This window comes from Elaeis guineensis, chromosome 2, assembly GCF_000442705.2.
Source record: "Elaeis guineensis isolate ETL-2024a chromosome 2, EG11, whole genome shotgun sequence".
NCBI classification, from domain to species: domain Eukaryota; kingdom Viridiplantae; phylum Streptophyta; class Magnoliopsida; order Arecales; family Arecaceae; genus Elaeis; species Elaeis guineensis.
Window position 1 is genome coordinate 22,152,967 of NC_025994.2, and position 19,263 is coordinate 22,172,229.

At 40.5% G+C, this 19,263-nt stretch overlaps 1 pseudogene; it reads left to right on the forward strand.

Annotated features, from left to right (window-relative positions):
* The first annotated feature begins 3,647 nt into the window (after positions 1 to 3,647).
* On the forward strand, positions 3,648 to 5,539 carry LOC140855245 (probable indole-3-pyruvate monooxygenase YUCCA5; annotated as a pseudogene).
* Positions 5,540 to 19,263: the final 13,724 nt, after the last annotated feature.

The window sequence follows — 19,263 nt, forward strand, 5'->3', positions numbered from 1 at the left end:
GGCTCAGAGATGGAATAAGAGAAAGGGGAAGCAGCAAAAAAAAAAAAAGAAAAAAAAAGAGAGAGATAATGCTACCGGCAGGGTTAAGAGGACTCAGGCCGACGTTGAACAAGAGTTGTTCCTTCAGAAGTTCAGAAAGAAGGGCGGCTTGATAGGCCTCGAGCTTTTTGGAGGCTTCGAGGTCGTCCCTTTCCAGGCTAGAAGCCCGACAGATGGAATCCCTCAGAGAGCCCCAAGGGGGTAATCCTAGCTCCAAGATCAGGCATCGGACATAGAAGAACCTCTCCTTCCAGTTGTGGATAGAAGAGGGGGCGCCTTTCAGCAACCCCTTTCTACCAAACTGAGGGGAGAAGTACCACCAGTCCTTTGCCGAGGGATGACGCTTGAAGGTGTAGAAATTTCTAAACAAAGAAAGAGTCGGCCGAACTTCAGCTAAACTACAAAGAGAAAGAAATCCTATCAAAAATCTAAAGGAGTTCGGTGCTACTGAGACTAGAGAAATGTTCAGAAAATGAAAGAGAGCGACGATAAAAGGTGGAAGTGGAAGCCGAAGTCCGACGCGGAAAGCCTCCTGGTACAGATAGAAGCGATCGGGAGGAGGGGCGCTAGCTCGGTCAGTTGGCCCGGGAAGCTTCAGCTCGTACTCTGGAGGAACTCCATACTGAATTCTTATCAGTGAGAGTTCATCCGGAGTCAAAGAGCTAGGGATGATGTCCGGCACAAAGACCAGACGAGGTTCGGTCCTAACTACAGGTTCATTTGCGGTACAAGGACTTTGGAAAACTGGGGCTGACGAACTCCTAGAACCGCTAGAAGAGGAGATATAGGAAGACATTTTGGATCAAACGGAAGTCACAAAAAATCCCAAAAAATCGAGAGAAATAGCAAACAAGCTCTCAAGGAGGCTAAACGAACGAAATATGAAGAAGAAAGAACAGAAAAGTGACAAGAAGTTCCGAAACTAACCTAGGTTGGCCCGAGGAGTGCAGGAAGACGGCAAGGACGATGGAAGTCGACCTGGAGGATGCCTAAGGCCGAGAAGGATACTAAAGGAAGCTAGAGCTCTCGGGGAAGTGGAGGAGACCGAGGGATTCTCTCAGGCAGAGTGAAACCCCTGAAGGAAGAGGACGTGCTTAAATAGACCCCGGGGTTCGACGCAATAATGATTGCGGATCTTCTCTAGCCGACCTACGCTCGCCGCGTGTCCCACTCACCATGACAGACTGTTGAAAATGACTGACAGCTGACAAAATCATTATTGCACCGTACTTAGAGCCATGCTTCGATGGAAATTTCGAAAAAATCTTTTCGGATCACCTTGATTTGAAAAGACTCCGGCACCAGCCGCCAAACGCCAAAATATCTAGAAACCATCGAGTGTGGAAATCGAGGGGGGCAACTTCGATCGTGAGAATTTTTTTGTACTTTCTTAATTCGAAACCCAAACTCAAAAGTAGGGGACTGGTGTTGGGTATAAAATACCCCCCGATCGAAGTTTGTAAAAAACTGACCCCTCCAGGGCTTTTCTAGCTTCCGACCTTGTGTGGTGTCTCTCTGAACCCCCTCGACCGTCCGAGCTTCCATAATGCCATTCGGACTTCTCCGACAATGAGCCTCTCCATTCATCTACCGGACCGCTCCAAACACTCTCCGAGCTTCACTATCAGCCGATCTTCTACAGTAATCAACTATTCTCCGAATCTCTTCCGGACTTCTCCCACCCACGATCGACTTTACTCCAGACTCTTTTCGAGCTTCGTCGATGTCCGAGCTTTCCCAACAACAGGGCTTCTGCAGTAGCCAGGTTCCATCCAAGTTTCTACGACGGTCGACCGCCTTCCGAATTTTATCCGGGCTCCTACGGGAGCTGGATCCCGGACGAACTCCTACTGCAAGCAGTCTACTTCGAACTTCTATCACAAGCAGTCTACTCCAAACTCCTACCACAAGCAGTCTACTTCGAACTTCTGCCGCAAGCAGTCTACTCCGAACTTCTACCGCAAGCAGTCTACTCCGAACTTTTACAGCAAGCGGTCTACTCCGGACCTCTACTGTAAACAAATTTCTTCAGAACTTCTATCACAGACAGACTTCAGTCGAGCTCCTACAGTGGATGGATCCCAGACGAGCTTCTACAATGGGATAGGCTCCACCGGCCAGGTCACTACTCCGAGCTTCCACGACAATCGACCTTCGACCGAGCCTCTACGATAAGAGGCCTCCTTTCAGCCTTCGACAAGAATCGGACTCCATCCGAACTTTCATAGCAGATGGATTTCGGATGAGCTTCTACAACAGACTGGCCCCAGCAGCCAGACTTCAATAACGCCATCCAGACTTCCACAGGATCCCCAGACTCCTCCAGCAGACGAACCTCCCCAACGCCATCCGAAGTCCACCACCGACCGACCCTCCGCCAGATTCTTCACGAAACCGGACTTCTCTTGCGGATAATCTTCAGACGAGCTTTCGCATCAGGCAAATCTCAGACAGACTCTTCTAGCAATCGGACTCCTACCGAACTTCTTCAACAGGCGGTTCCTGTCCGAGCTTCTACAACAGATGACTCCCGTCTGCAGCACCAACGGCACTCAACAATCGTTAACCCATCAACAACTTCGGGAACATCCGAGCTTCTCTCAAATTGTAGGGACAAAGAGTTATTCCGCTCTATCAGACGTCCCAGTCGAGCTTCAGCCAACAGGCCCGAACTCTCTGACAAGTCACGACAATGGCCACTATCCTACTCTACTCTCTATAACAGATTCCACGTGGTCCCACCACTCTCTGGCAAGTCGCGACAACGGACACCACTCCGCTCTCCACAACAAACCCCACGTGGCTCTGAACAGCCCACTGACGCCACTACTCTCCGCAACAAACTCTGCTGGCCACGAACGGCCCACTACCAGGCGGTTACGGACTTGCTATCAATCAGTTACGCTCCTCTGTCTATAAAAGGGACCCCCCAGATACGTTATTCTCTAAGCTCAAAACTCTATCTCAAAACTCTACTAAAATTTTTCTCGAGCACTCCATTTCTGTTGAAGCAGAGTACTGACTTGAGCATCGGAGGGTCTTGCTGGAGCACCCCTAACTCCGATTTAGACTTTTCTTGCAGGTCCCGGTGGCGGCCGCGGTCATCCCGACTTCAGCTTCTCCGGCTTCGGCGGAATTCTGCACCAACACTTATCATTGTCACTTGCAGCTCTTTCATGGCAGCCCACCTATCTATTTATAAACCTCCCTCATCCTCTCAACCGTCACCACTTCAACAAGCTTCATCCCCCCCTCCCTCTCCATTCTGCAATCGCCTTTATGCTTGTCCTACTCCTTCATATCTTCATTTCTAGCAAACCAACTACAAAACTCTCCCTTGTGTCATAGTCTAGTGCCCTTTAGTCTATTGGTACACGGTAAACTTCTTCATTTTAGTTTCATCAACCTCTATAATCACAGAACCTTTGTAAAGAGCTACTTGTACTAGTCCACTCCAGAATCCGACCGATCCATTTGTTCACCTGGCTCTCTCATCATGGCCCATTTGTCCGACCATGACTATCTTTTTAAGCCAAAATGCAGATTGGACCGTCTCATTGAATTGTGGATGGACATCAAGGATCTTGGCATAGGACTCCAAGTAGTCTATGAATTGTTTCTTGGATGGGTACTCGGGGAAGCCGTCAGGGAAGGGAGCTGGCAGAATTGCTTGGGGAGGTGCAGTTTTAAGCGATCATAGGCTAAAGGAGCATGGCGTTCCATTTGTCATCCTTGAAAGGTCTGACTGCATTGCCTCCCTCTGGCAAAAGCACACCTACGATCGCTTAAAACTGCACCTCCCAAGCAATTCTGCCAGCTCCCCTTCCCTGACGGCTTCCCCGAGTACCCATCCAAGAAACAATTCATAGACTACTTGGAGTCCTATGCCAAGATCCTTGATCTCAATCCACAATTCAATGAGACGGTCCAATCTGCGAGGTATGATGTGACGGCCAGCATGTGGCGAGCATGGACCGTCGTGTCGGGGAGCAGGATTGCAGGCAGGAACACCGAGGTGGAGGAAGAGTACATTTGCCAGTGGCTGGTGGTGGCTACAAGGGAGAATTCAGAGTGTGTGAAGCCTGAGGTGGAAGGATTGGAGGAATTCGGTGGTCAGATCATCCATGCTTGTGACTACAGGTCTGGTGAAGCCTACCGAGGGAAGCAGGTGCTAGTGGTGGGATGTGGCAACTCTGGCATGGAACTCTGCCTGGATCTCTACCACCACAATGCCTTCCCAACAATGGTGATCCGAGACTCGGTCAGTATGTCATACAAACGGATCACCATGATCTGACAAAAGGATAGATTCTACTCTGTGGACTGCAGAAAACCAACTATAAAATTAAGATTACTTTCTCTGTTTTAGCTTTGTTGTTCCTTATATATTACTCTTGGTGCACTTTTATTTTACTGATTGCTCAACAGGTTCATGTACTACCAAGGGAGGTTCTTGGGAAATCAACATTCGAGTTAGCTATGTCCTTGATGAAATGGCTCCCAATCTGGCTGACTTATGGATTTTATTGGCTTTATCATGGATGATACTTGGGGATATAAAGAAGTATGGCCTAAAGCGACCTTCGGAAGGTCCCCTGGAGCTCAAAAACACACAGGGAAAGACCCCTGTTTTGGACATCGGTGCTATAGGAAAAATTAGATCTGGTGAGATAAAGGTGGTTCCTGGAATCAAGAGGCTCTCGCATGGCAGAGTTGAGTTGGTTGATGGTCGGCTCCTTGACCTGGATTCAGTTATTATGGCCACCGGTTATAGCAGCAATGTTCTTTCATGGCTGCAGGTAAATTCATCTCCTTTTTTAAATTTATTCCTTGAAAAAAAAATCTTATTTGTTATTATGTACTAAATTTCTTATTGTTTCCTTTTTAAAATAATTTTTGGCTACAAAACTCAGAATTTTTATATAGAGTCTGCATGTTGTTCCCCACTTTCCATGTTGTCCTGTTAAACTGACAGTTATGGAAGTTGGGTTCTGACACTTGTCTAATTTATATATGATGTTGGATGGGTCATTGTATTTGACTGAATTTAGTTAGGTTGTGTTGCTAGAGGCATAAGCTCCTTCCACCTCACATGCGTTTCCCAAAATATACAATAACAAGGGAATTGAGATATGAAGAAGAGTTTGTGGTGGTTAGAGACTGTTTAGAACATTGGACTTGATAGAAGTTAGGATATTCTTTGGTACAATTTGCCTACTCTATATGCTGAAAGGTGTGTTCTGAGCACTGATTTAGTTAGGTCACTGGATTTTATCTTTGCAGGGCACTGATTTCTTCTCCAAAGATGGATTTCCAAAAGAGCCATTCCCCAATGGGTGGAAAGGGAAGTCAGGGCTCTATGTTGTTGGGTTGAGAAGGAGAGGGCTCTCTGGTGCCTCCATGGATGCAGTGAGGATAGCAGAGGACATGGGCAGGGTCTGGCAAGAGGCAGGCAAAGCATATCATTGCTTGCCATAGGAGATGCAGCTCACAAATATGATGAGAAGCTTCTGATCTCCTGTTTATTTGTTCCCTGGCATTTTGCGTTGTACAATACTGTAACTGTTTCAGAAAAAAGGAAAGATAACAAAAGGGAAGAGCAGGGCCCTCTCTCAATGGAGCCCATATTTTGCAAAAGTAATGGGTGTAATGTATAGAGAAAAGTTGATGATGAAGAGGCTTTTTCAGATTTTGAGACTTTGTACAATGATTTAGACATTTAGTTTTAATGGATAAGGTGTTGGAATTTGGGGTTTGAAGCATGCATATGTGTTTCAAAACTTAATCTTCTAAATATCATAGTGGAGAATAAGATTAAAATAATTTTAATCTGAATTTTGCATGCATAAAAATATAAAAATACATGGATCTATTTCATATGCTGAAATTGATATATACTGAAATTTAAATTGTGATCAAATCACATACCTTTTTTGCAATCTCTTTCTTCAAATCTGGATCTGAAAGAGATGAGACTCTCTATTAGCCGCACAAGTGTTCGACCTCTACGAATATTCACTCAGGATCAGCCTGGAATAGCCCACTATAATCTGAATTTTGAACCTCCAAAATTTCTTGCTGAATCTGAACGAAGCCTGGATCGCGATCAACACTTGATCTTTCTCCTTGATCTTCTTCTTCTCCTCTTCTCTAGAGTTTCTCCTTACTTTGCCTGCTACCAGATGCTAGAAACTAGCAAGGAAGAGGTACCCAAACTCTTTGGGCATGGAACACCTTGGGACGCTTGTCCCAAGGGAAGGGCGTGTAGAATTCCCAAGAGAAGAGAAAAGGAGAGGAAGAGAGGGCATGGGGAGAGCCTTTGGGTGTGAGGGGCTGCTGGTTTGGATGCTCTTAGGATCTTAGGGGAGGTCCCTTTTTATAGACACAAAGATTGAATCCTATTCAATCATATAATATAGGTCCTACTTGCATTAGGATTCCTATTAACTTAAGTTATCCAACTTACATTCGGAAACCCATTAGGTGCCAACTATTGGAGCCCTTGCACCCATAATTAGACACCTTCTTTTGTACCTAAGAGATATCTCATATGAAAATCAAAAGTGCTCTAATTAATGGACATGCCAAATTAATCAAATCAAAGTGGCACCCCATAATAACTATTAAGGAGATTCATAAGGGACTTGCATCCTTAATTTATGTGATCCATAACTTTAGACACCCAACAATTGAATCTCATGAATCTTATTCATGTAGGTAATTAGCAGGTAATTAAGTTAAAATTAGCTTATCAAATAAGTAATCCTAATGAAAAGAGGAATTGGGTCCGACCATGTGCTAGCAAAGTTACCATGAACACAATGGATTTCTCTAAACTCAATTGACACTTCATCAGGTCAATTACTAATTCAGGCATGATCCCTTTGTTGTGTGACCTCATAAATTTAATTCTATCTGGTAGTGAGATATACAATGATCTCTATCATTGTATCATTCAAACTCTTTTAATAGATCGAAATAATTCCACTTTAACTCAATCAAAAATTATTGATCTAAAATAATCCTAGTGAGCTCTCACAATCCACCAGTGACACCTAGCAGTATATAGTGGCAATCCAGTAGAATTGAAATGAACCTCTCGATGTAGTTAACATGTGATTTAGTCCCTCTATCGTGAGTCCCGACTAGATGGCAGGTCATGGATAAATCGTCAAACCTCAACATTAGTCATATGATAAATTTGATTAGCTCAAATCCAGATGTGATGTTTATGAAAACTCTTTTCCATCAATCACTCTACTATGGCCATAGATTCATGGACTTAGCTTCTTAAATTCCACAGGACTACTCTTCTCTATCAAGATTGATAGATCCTATCTTGATGCGCACTCTACTCCTACAGTGGATCAATTGTCGTCAATATCCACTACAAGGGCTCATTGAGACCCATATTTATGTGTCAATCAAACTCCAGCAGTCTCACTGCGAGTAGTAGTTTCATCTCAAGTCAAAGAACCAGACATATAACTCAGCATCGAGATAATTACTGATGATTGAATAGAAATTCAAATGATCTCTCGTATGGTCACACTCAGTACTAGTTGTTCTCTAACAACCACCCACACTCGTTGCTATGTGTCTCTACATAGTAGATTAGAGACCCATCTATCCTGAAGGAAGCGATATGTGCGTCAGTCTATCTGGATCTATCACCATCTTCATGATGATCCAATGATCGGGACCTTTAGGAATTAAATAGATGTCTTTAATTCTTAACACCTTGAGAGTATGTATCGAAACTAATTTCATGAACGATTCAAGGACACATTACACTTGAATGAAAAAAAATTATCTTTTTATTATCATATTAATATATTAAATATAAATTATGTCCTAGATTGATTATAATGTGTCAGTCATATTGGCTTCTAGGACATACATCTAACAATCTCCCACTTGGACTAAAGTCAATTGGTCATAAATCTAAGTCCCATATTTTTAAGGTGGATTTCTATTTTTGGTTGGCTCAGCTATTTAGTCAGCGGGTCTACCATGTTATCTGTGGAGTCTACTCTTTGCACCTCGACATATTTTTTATCAAGATAGTCACGTATGATATGATAACACTGTTTGATGTGCTTTGATTTTTGATGAGATCTCGACTCCTTAGCAAGTGCTATGGCTCTATTATTGTTGCAGTACAGTAGTATGGCATCCGATGTCATGACCCCAAGTTCCGCAATGAACTTTTTGAACCAGAAGCTTTTCTTCGCAGCATCCAAAGCAACGACATATTTAGCCTCCGTGGTCGAATCTGCTATGATGGATTGCTTGAAACTCTTTCAGCTAACCGTACCACCATTACAAATGAACATATACCCTGATGTAGACTTTCTATCATCAGGATTAGACATGAAGTCTGAATCAGCATACCCCTCAACTCGCAACTCAGAGTCTCCTCCAAAGATCAAGAACAAATACTTAGTCCATCTTAAGTACTTAAAGATGTTCTTCACAGCTGTCTAGTGCTCTTCGTCTGGATTCGACTAATATCTACTCGTGACACTCACAGTAAGGATAATATCAGGTCGGGTACATAGCATGGTATACATAAGGCTCCTTATTGCCGAAGCATAAGGAATCCTACTCATGCGCTGAACCTCCTCAGATGTGGTCAGACACATCATCTTAGAGAGATGAATACCATGCCTGAGAGGTAAAAGACCTCTCTTAGAGTTTTTCATGCTGAACCTCTTCAGTACCTTCTCTATGTACAGCTTTTGTGACAGACCAAGCATCCATCTAGATCATCCCTATAGACCTTTATTCCAAGAATATAGGATGCTTCTCCTAGATTTTTCATGGAGAATTTTTTGGACAACCATCTTTTGACCATGGTTAGCATGGGAATGTTGTTCCCAATAAGGAGAATATTATCCACGTATAATATGAGAAAGGTGATCGCGCTCCCACTGACCCTTTTGTATACACAAAGTTCTTTTTCATTTTTGATGAAATCAAATGATTTGATTGCCTCATCAAAATGATGGTTCCAACTTTGAGAAGTCTACTTTAATCCGTATATGGATGTTTGCAGCTTGTAGACTCTGTGATCATCATCATCGGATGTAAAACTGATAGGCTGCTTATCTTCTTCAAAATATCCATTCAGGAAGGTAGTTTTCACATCCATCTGTTAGATTTCATAATCATCATAAGCTGCAACAGCAAGTAGAGTGCGGATGGATTTTAGCATGGCTACAGACGAGAAGATTCTTGATAATCAATGCCTTCATGCTGACTATAATTTTTAGCCACAAGCCTAGCTTTATAGGTCTCTACCTTACCATCGGCATCTATTTTTCTTTTGTAGATCTATTTACACCCAATAGGTACCATGCCCTCAAATGGATCCACTAAAATCTAGACTTGGTTCGAGTGCATTGAGTTGATTTCTGACTTCATTGTATCTAACTATTTCTCAAAATTGATGTCAGACATCACCTCGTCAAAGGTATTAGGGTCATCAGTATGACCCCTACTCCTACAAAAAATATTTTCTTCACTTCCTCCGTAAGCATACCTATGTACCTTACAGGAGGTTGGGAGACCCTACTAGATCTACAAGATGGTAGAGGAACATCAACTATTGGCTCATGAATTATAGGTTCCTGAGGATCTATAGCTCTAGGCTCTTTAGAGACCTTCTCTTCGAGCTCCACTAACCTTCCACTGTCGCCATCCTGGATAAACTATGTTTTTAGGAATACGGCATTTCAACTCACAATTACATTGTGATCTTGTGGAAAGTAGAAGTAGTATCCCATAGATTATTTTGGATACCCTATAAAATGAGCTATAATAGATCTATCCTCCAATTTTTTCGCCATCTGTCTCTTGACATAGGCCTACCATCCCCAAGTCTTAAGATAACCCAGACTCGGCTTCTTACCGAACCATATCTCATACGGTATGGTGGGAACAAACTTTAAAGAAATCATATTCAACAAGTGAATGGTAGTTAACAAGGCATGTCCTCAAAAAAATAAAGATAGATCAGTGAAGCTCATCATGGATCGGACCATATCCAATAGAGTCCTATTTCTCCTTTCGGATACCCCATTGAGCTGAGGTGTTCCAGGAGGGGTCCACTGAGAGACTATGCCATTGTTCTTAAGATATCTCAAAAATTTTTGACTAAGGTATTCACCTCCTCGATCAGATCGAAGAACATTAACAAGTTTATCCGTTTGCTTCTCTACTTCATGCCTGAATTCTTTGAACTTTTCAAAGGCCTCAGACTTGTATTTCATTAGATACACATATCCGTATCTAGACAAATCATCGATAAACGTAATGAAGTAGGTATAACCATCCTTGACCTGCAAATCAAATGGCCCACACACGTCAGTGTGTACTAGGGTAAGTAACTCTGTGACCCTTTTCCTATGTCCTACAAAGGATAACTTAACCATCTTTCCTCGAAGGCAAGATTCACAAGCTGGATATGGCTCTGGGCAAAGAGAGCCAAGGATCCTATCCTTTTTCAGTTTATTTATCCTGTCCTCTCCAATATGACCCAGTCTATGGTGCCACAAGTATTTCTGATTAATTTCATCTCTGAGTCTCTTTTGGCCTACGGTACTCACTATTTGCTCATTTAAGTTCACATTCGCATCAACATGTAAGTGATAAAGATTGTCAATTGAAAGACCTCGTGCAACCAATTTATTTCGTAAATAAATAAAATAAAATTTTTTATTGAAACTAATTTCAAAACCTTCCTATGCTAACACAGATATGAAAATCAAATTTTGACTAGCTACAAGAATATAATAATAATCTTTCAAATCTAATCTAATGCCAGACAGTAATCGAAGAGGGTAAGTGCCAACGACCTCTACAGCAACCTTTGCTCCATTGCAACTCGAAGGATCATGTTATCTTTCCTCATCCTCCTACTTTCTATCAGACCCTGCATTGAGGTACATATATGAGCACTCGAGCTAGAGTCTAATACCCAACTAGAAGTAGAAGAAACCGTAAGGTTAGATTCAATTACGAGCATACCTTCGAAAGGTTTATCATTTTTTTTGGTCTTTAGGCTCTCCAAGTATTTTGGACAGTTCCTCCTCTAGTGGCCTTCAACATTATAGTGGAAACACTTTCGAAAGGTTTATCATTTTTTTTGGTCTTTAGGCTCTCCAAGTATTTTGGACAGTTCCTCCTCTAGTGGCCTTCAACATTATAGTGGAAACACTTTCCCTTTACCTCAGCTGTCTTTGGACCATCCTTCTTCGATTTGCTTTATTTCTTCTGCTTCTTTACAGATTTAGCCTTCTTCCTTCCAACAGACTTTCTCTTGGAAGAAGAAGTCTGCTCCACAGCAAGAATAGAGCCCCTTAAACTCTTTAAGGTACCCTCCATTGTGACCAACATGTTGACAAATTTGGAAATAGTGCAGTCAAGTTTGTTCATATGAAAATTCATGATGAATTGACTATATGAACTGGTAAGAGATTGAAGGATCAGATCCATCTATAATTTTTTTTGTATATTCAGCCCGAGCTTCTCAAGCTCCTCAATATCTTTGATCACTGTCATATAGTGCTTATGGATAGACTGTCCTTCTCATATCTTGAGGTTGAAGAGTCTCTCGGATACTTCGAAGCACGCAGTACGGCTCTGCTCACCATACAACTCTTGTAGGTGAGTAATTATGGCCCGGGTAGTGAGCATATGCTCATGCTGGCTTTACAACTCATTTGATATAGACGCCAGCACAGCACTTAACCTGACTATCTTCATTCGTCCACTTCTCAAAAGTAGCTCTCTGCTCAGCAGTAGAATGGTTTGGCAACACAACAAGATTTTGGTCGAGAACATAACTTAACTTTTTTGAAGTCAGGATAATCTTGAGATTTCTGAGTCAGTCTTTGAAATTATTACCGATCAAACGATTGGTTTTAAGGATGCGAGCTATAGAGTTTGAGGCTGACATAATGGTTTAACTGCAAGAGTAGAGATTCAAGTTAGATTTTTATACTTAATTTTTTAATTTACTTCTAAGAATTTTAAGATGCAAATAATGACTTCCACTAATTTTTCAGATCCCTTCACTCCTCAAAAAAGAAATAAAAATCTTAACGTGACAAAAGATTCCTAGTGGGTGCTGTGGTCCCATCGATGACATGCACCTCACCTAACAGTTATTAGTAATATGCACACCGATGTGTGGGCAACTCTTTGCTCAGATGCTTCACTAAGCATGTTGCAGCTACTTGATCTCTAAGTCATATGGGCTCACCTAACAGTTATTGTCCACACTTCTTAATTAAACCCGACCTATCATTCACAAGCAGGTGTAAGGCCGTCATTGGGTCTCTCACCTAACAGTTATTAGGCCCAATCCCATCCTTACCCTGGAGCAACTCTTTGCTAATAGAGTGGTTGCGTGTTTTTGATTTAACTGAACCACTGTGACCAGCCAAGAACAATCAATGTCGGTAACATGCCGCACATCTACAACAGTGAAAGACCTATGGACTTAATATTTATGTGGAAGTTTGAATTTAGGTCTCATCTAATCAGTCATCATATGACTAATCTAATTGGTATAGGCTAAACCAAAATGCTAAGTAACCTAATTCAAGACCCAATCTTCCAAATTGGTCAGATAAGTGGAGAACGGTGGGGGTCCCCCGTTGCCTTCCTTAGACACCAATGAATTGATCAGATCAGCTAACGAAACTAATTAAATAATCATATCTCATTAACTTGTCTTAGACACTAATAGGTCGATTGATCAAAATTGATTAGCTCAAGCGTATCGAGCTCAAACCAATGAGCCAAATTAGGTCTTTAGGTTAATTGATTCTATATATGGGACTCAATCGATTTGATCAACAATAATTGTATGATCATTAACTTAATTGATCTAACTCAATTCAACACTTGACTCGATTTAATCAATTACTTAATCAAATTAGACCCATATGACTCAAATCAAAAATCTTAGATGTAATCCTATTATATGATCTAATTTTTGATTTTTTTATGACCAAAACTCTCATGCACAAACATAAATTTTAGATTCTAAAATCATATTTTAGATCTAAATTCTTTGCATGAAAGTAAATTTTAAAATATAAAAATATTTTTTAGATTTTAATATACAAACATATATCATATATATGCATGTATAATTAGATCTAAACAAAATTTTAGATCTAAGCATAATATCATATATCTCATATACTAATCATGAATAAGATTAAAAATAAATTTATGATCTAAATATACAATCGTATATCATATATATGAATCAAAATTCAGATCATAAAAAAATTTAGATTTCATGCATGTATCTATATTTCACATGAACATTAATTAGAACTCTTTCTAAATCAAAATTCAGATCTATGCATGCAATAACATATCAACTATATATTCTAAAACTAAATTTAAAATTAGATTTTAGATTGGAAGATCCATCCATATATCTTATGTATTAAGAAAAAAATTAATTTTAAATTTTTTTCAAAAATATATATATCAAAATTCAGCATATGAATATCCATGGCTCTGATATCACTATTAAAATTTAGAATTTGAAGCATGCATATATATTTTAAAACTTAATTTTTTAAACACCACAGAAGAAAATAAGATTAAAATAATTTTAATCTAAATTTTACATGTATAAAAATATAAAAGTACATAGATCTATTTCATATGCTGAAATTGATATTGTGATCAAATCACATACTTTTTTCATAATTTTTTTCTTCAAATCTAGATCTGAAAGAGATGAGACTCTCTGTTAGCCGTACAAGTATCCAACCTCTATGAGTATCCACTCAGGATCAGTCTGAAATAACTCTCTATAATCTAAAATTTGAATCTTCAAAATTCAGCCTGCTGAATCTGAATGAAGTCCGGATCGCGATCGACACTTGATCTTTCTCTTTGATCTTCTTCTTCTCCTCTTCTCTAAAGTTTTTTCTTGCTATGTACTATTATCAAATGCTAGAAATCAAGAAGGAAGAGGCACCCAAACTCTTTTGGGCATGGAATACCTTGGGACGCGCATCCCAAGAGAAGGGCGTGTAGAATGCCCAAGAGAAGAAAAAAGGAGAGGAAGAGAGGATGTGGAGAGAGCCTTTGGGTGTGAGGGGATGCTAGTTTAGATGATCTTAGGACCTTAGTGGAGGTCTCTTTTTATAGACACAAAGATTGAATCCTATTCAATCATATAATACAAGTCCTACTTGCATTAGGATTCCTATTAACTTAAGTTATCCAACTTATATTAGGAAGCCCATTAGGCGCCAACTATTGGAGCCCTTGCACCCATAATTAGACACCCTCTTTTGCACTCAAGAGACACCTTATATAAAAACCAAAGGTCCTCTAATTAATGGACATGTCCAAATTGATCAAATTAAAGTGGCGCCCCATAATAACTATTAAGGAGATTCGTAAAGGACTTGCATCCTTAATTTATATGATCCATAACTTTAGACACCAAATAATTAGAGTCTCATGAATCTTATTCATATAGGTAATTAGCAGGTAATTCAGCTAGAATTAGTTTATCAAATAAGTAATTCTAATGGAAAGAGGAATTGGGTCCAATCATGTGCTAGCAAGGTTACCATGAATCCAATGGATTTCTCTAAACTCAATTGACACTTCATAAGCTCAATTACTAATTGTAGGTATGATCCCTTTGTTGTGTGACCTCATAGGTTCAATTCTATATAGTAGTGAGATATACAATGATCTCTATCATTGTATCATTGAAACTCTTTTCAATGGATCGAAACAATTTTATTCTAACTCAATCAAGGATTGTTGATCCAAAATAATTCTAGTAAGTGTAGGAACCAGATCTAGGATTTCAGGGTTAGATCTTGAAACTTTTTCAAGATCATACAGCGAAAGACTAAAATAAATCAAAATTTATTTTCTAAAACTAGAGAATCTCTAGATCTAAGATCTTATTACATGATTATTATATAGCATTAAATCAAAAATTAAAATATATAAATATAGCATAAACTACATGTTGATCATATCAACATGTTTCTATACCACATCTAATGTATGTATTAAACAATAGATCAGATCTATTACCTTACAAGTTAGACGCTCTAACCTCGCTGATCTGGGCTTAAGGATGATGTTGCAAGCTGCACACGCATCTGGCCTCTAGGAGTCATCCACACGAGCCCACGAATCTCGATCAAAAGTCCTGCATCAGGAAATCAGCACAGTATGCTAGTACTACGCTGATCCTTCTTTGATGGTTGATCAGGTGCCTCCTTCTTCTTGATTTGGACTCTTCCAAAGATGGAAAGTAAAAGGAGGAGTTTCAGATCTGAGACGCTCTCAGAAAACTCAAGATGGAGGGAGGAAAGATATGAAAACAAAAAACCCTAGAAAAAGATCCTCTTCTTCTTCACATTTTTTTTTTCTAGATACCCTAACTTTCATCTTTTATATCTTCATGACCTAAAGGTATTTCTCTCTAATTTTTGTATGGCACAAAGGTCTCTCAAAAGTCTATCTTCTCCTAAAATTTTATGAAGAAACTTATTTTATACAGAGAGATATGATAGAGTCCTTGTCTAGGTCAAATACCTAGTCAAGGCTTATCCAAACATGGCAAGTTAAGGGGCGCCCAACTCTTGAGCACCTCCTCCATATTTTCGTGCATGGATCACTAGCAAAGGGTGCACAATGTATACTCTAAAAGCCATAAAAATTTCAAAAAAAAATTGGATAAATTCGGTGCAAAATTGAAAGAGTTTTGGATTTCTAAAACTCTATCTCATAGAATTCGAAATCCAAACTTATTCCTTTTTTATTTGATCCAAACCACCTTCCATGTAAGAAAGAAGACAGAAAACCTTTTGTGAACATGGGAGAGACCTAGGAGAGGGCTTTTGTCATACAAAATAAGTGGAGATTGGCGTTGAATAAGAGAGAGGGCATGGGGAAGGCTTATGTGGCGCAAAGTAGAATCCTAGTCTTACTAAGATTCTATCTTATGACTTGTTTTAATTTAGTTTCCCAAACCAAATCAAACCAAAATTAGATCAACCTAATTAAAATAGGTCTTAACCCAATTAAGAACCTAATTTAATCAGATTAAATTAGATTTAAATCTGATTTAATTTTTTAATCAAATTAGAAATTAGATTGACCCAAGTCCTAGTTGAACTAGGACTAGTTTTTCCTTGCACTTGGCTTATCCAATAAATCAATTGGACTTGATCCAATCAAGCCCAAAATAAATCTAATTAAATCATATTTAATTAGACTTAATCTCAGCCCATTGGCTTAATCAAATTAAGCCAATTAGCAATCGAATTGCTAATCGATCCTCCTGCAATACTTGCACTGGGTTAAATGTCAATCGTATTGATCATTAACCCTAGAACGATTCTTAATCGTTGATCAACCATCCGATCGGATCATGAACTCTAATGTATATGACCTCATAGGTCCGAACCTAAGCCGATAGTATAGGAATAAATTTCTATACCAATCGAAGTGACCATCTAGCAATGATACCCGACGACCGGATAGGTCGAATGTGTAGAACAACATCCTTAGAACCCATGCGGATATAGTTTTCATATAATTCATCCCCTTGACCAAAATGATCATAGGACACCCCAGAGTTCAGCTGTCAACTCTGATCAGGTTGTCCATATTGTATTTCAAAATATCAAATCCATCTGATGGATTATCCTGGCTAAGGTTTTGCTAAATTGAAATACAGCGACTCATTCTTCTCCAACTCTTGGAGTGGTCAATCCCATCTCGATCACACTCTGACTTGGCAAGTACTTGACTGTGCCCAGAAGCCTTCCGTCCCTGAATTAAAAATTCAGTTAGTCCAGTACCAAAGCACAGTGAGTTACTTGCAAGTCACTGAGGCGATCTCAGGTCTAAGGGACACTTATACCTATATCCCATCAGAGACATTTTCGACAGCAGAATACTCTGGAGTTGGTCACGTTCAATGATGATGTATCCTTACATCTCACCTGTATGCCATACCAGTGTCTCCACACTCTTTGGTTAAGAGGACAACCAACCCATATGGCCTACAGCGACCTATGCTCGATAGAAGCTGTCGTCCTTATTAACAGCCTATCATTTGGTCGTGAACAGTTTTAAGGACTAATCGATAAATCCTCTCTTTATCGAACTTAAATAGTCCTAAGGACTTCATCATAACAACGGAGTTCATTAGAAGATGAAAGCTTATGATGAAGATGCCAAATATATTTTATTTATTAACAAATCAATTACAATACTTGGTTGCTCAACCGTCAATAGCTTGACGATTGGCTTTTTGGGACACATTTCCCAACAACTCCCATTTGTCCTAAAGCCACTCGACATAGTATCTAATACCCATCTTCGACTTGTGGTTGTCGAACTCCTTTATCGCCAGGGCTTTAGTGAAGGGTCGGCTAGGTTCTCCTTTCCGTCGATCTTCTGAAGGTCGACATCACCTCGATCCACGATCTCTCGGACCAAGTGGAAGCGACGCAAGATGTGCTTCATCCGCTGATGTGCTTTGGATTCCTTCACCTGAGCTATGGCACCAGTGCTGTCGTAGTAGAGCAGGACTGGACCATCGAGGGAGGGTGCTACTCCGAGCTCGTTGATGAATTTTCTCAGCCACACAGCTTCCTTCGCGGCATCCGATGCTGTGATGTACTCCACTTCACAAACAGAGTCTGCCACAGTATGCTGCTTGGAACTCTTCCAGCAGATGGCTCCACCATTCAGAGTAAAGATATAACCCGACACGCTCCTACTGTCATCATGGTCAGATTGGAAGCTGGAGTCTGTGAACCCCACAATTTCAGATCTGACTCGCCATAAACCAACCATTGGTCCTTAGTATTTCTCAAATACTTAAGGATGGCTTTAACCACTTTTCAGTGATTTTCTCCAGGATCAGATTGGTATCTACTCACTACTCCTAGTGAGTATGCCACATCTGATCTTGTACATGTCATGGCGTACATGATAGATCCCACGGCTGAAGCATATGAGACTCTACTCATACGCTCTCTCTCTTCAGGAGTTGTCGGACAATCCTTCTTAGAGAGAAAAATTTCATGGCCTATCGATAGATAGCCCTTCTTGGAATTCTCCATGCTGAACCTCTTCAGCACAGTGTCTATGTACATGGACTGGGATAACCCAATCATCCTTTTAGATCTATCCCTATAGATCTTCATCCCTAGGATGTAGGATGCTTCACCCAAGTCCTTCATGGAGAACTGTGATGACAACCAAACTTTTATTCCCTGTAGTGTGGGGATGTCATTCCTGATTAAGAGAATGTCATCCACGTACAAGACAAGGAATACCACAACTGGACCATTTGCCCATTTATAGATGCAGGGCTCTTCTCCATTCTTAATGAAGCCATACGTTTTGATCACCTTATCAAAATTCATGTTCCAACTCCGAGAAGCTTGCTTCAATCCATAAATGGATCTCTGAAGCTTGCATACCTTGGACTCATCTGTGGATGTAAACCCCTCAGGTTGTATCATATACACCTCTTCAGTCAGCTCTCCATTCAGAAAACTGTCTTTACATCCATCTGCCAGATCTCATAATCCAGATGGGCAGCTATTGCAAGCATTATCCGAATGGATTTGAGCATTGCCACAGGGGAAAACATCTCGTCATAGTCAATACCATAACGTTGACGATACCCCTTGGCGACCAGACGGGCTTTATAGGTCTCCACCTTTCCGTCTGCGCCCCTCTTCCTTTTGAAGACCCATTTACACCCAATGGGTTTAACCCCTTCAGGTGGGTCAACCAATGTCCATACATCGTTGACCTTCATGGACTCCATTTCGGATTTCATGGCTTCAAGCCATTTCTCGAAATCAGATCTCTGCATTGCATCCATATAGGTGATCGGATCCTCATTATTCTCATCAAGTTTGATGGGATCACCATCCCGGACTAAGAAACCGTAGTATCTGTCCGGCTGACGCGGTACTCTATCGGATCGCCTTAATGGTGCAGGTATATTGGGCTCCGGATCTGATCTAATCATATCTGACTCAGGTTCAGCTATTGGTGTCAGTCCTTCTACTTGTTGAACTTCATCAAGTTCAACCTTAGAGGCAATGATTCCTTCACCAAGGAACTCCTTTTCTAGAAAGATTGCCTTAAGGCTGACGAACACCTTTTGTTCATCAGCATGGT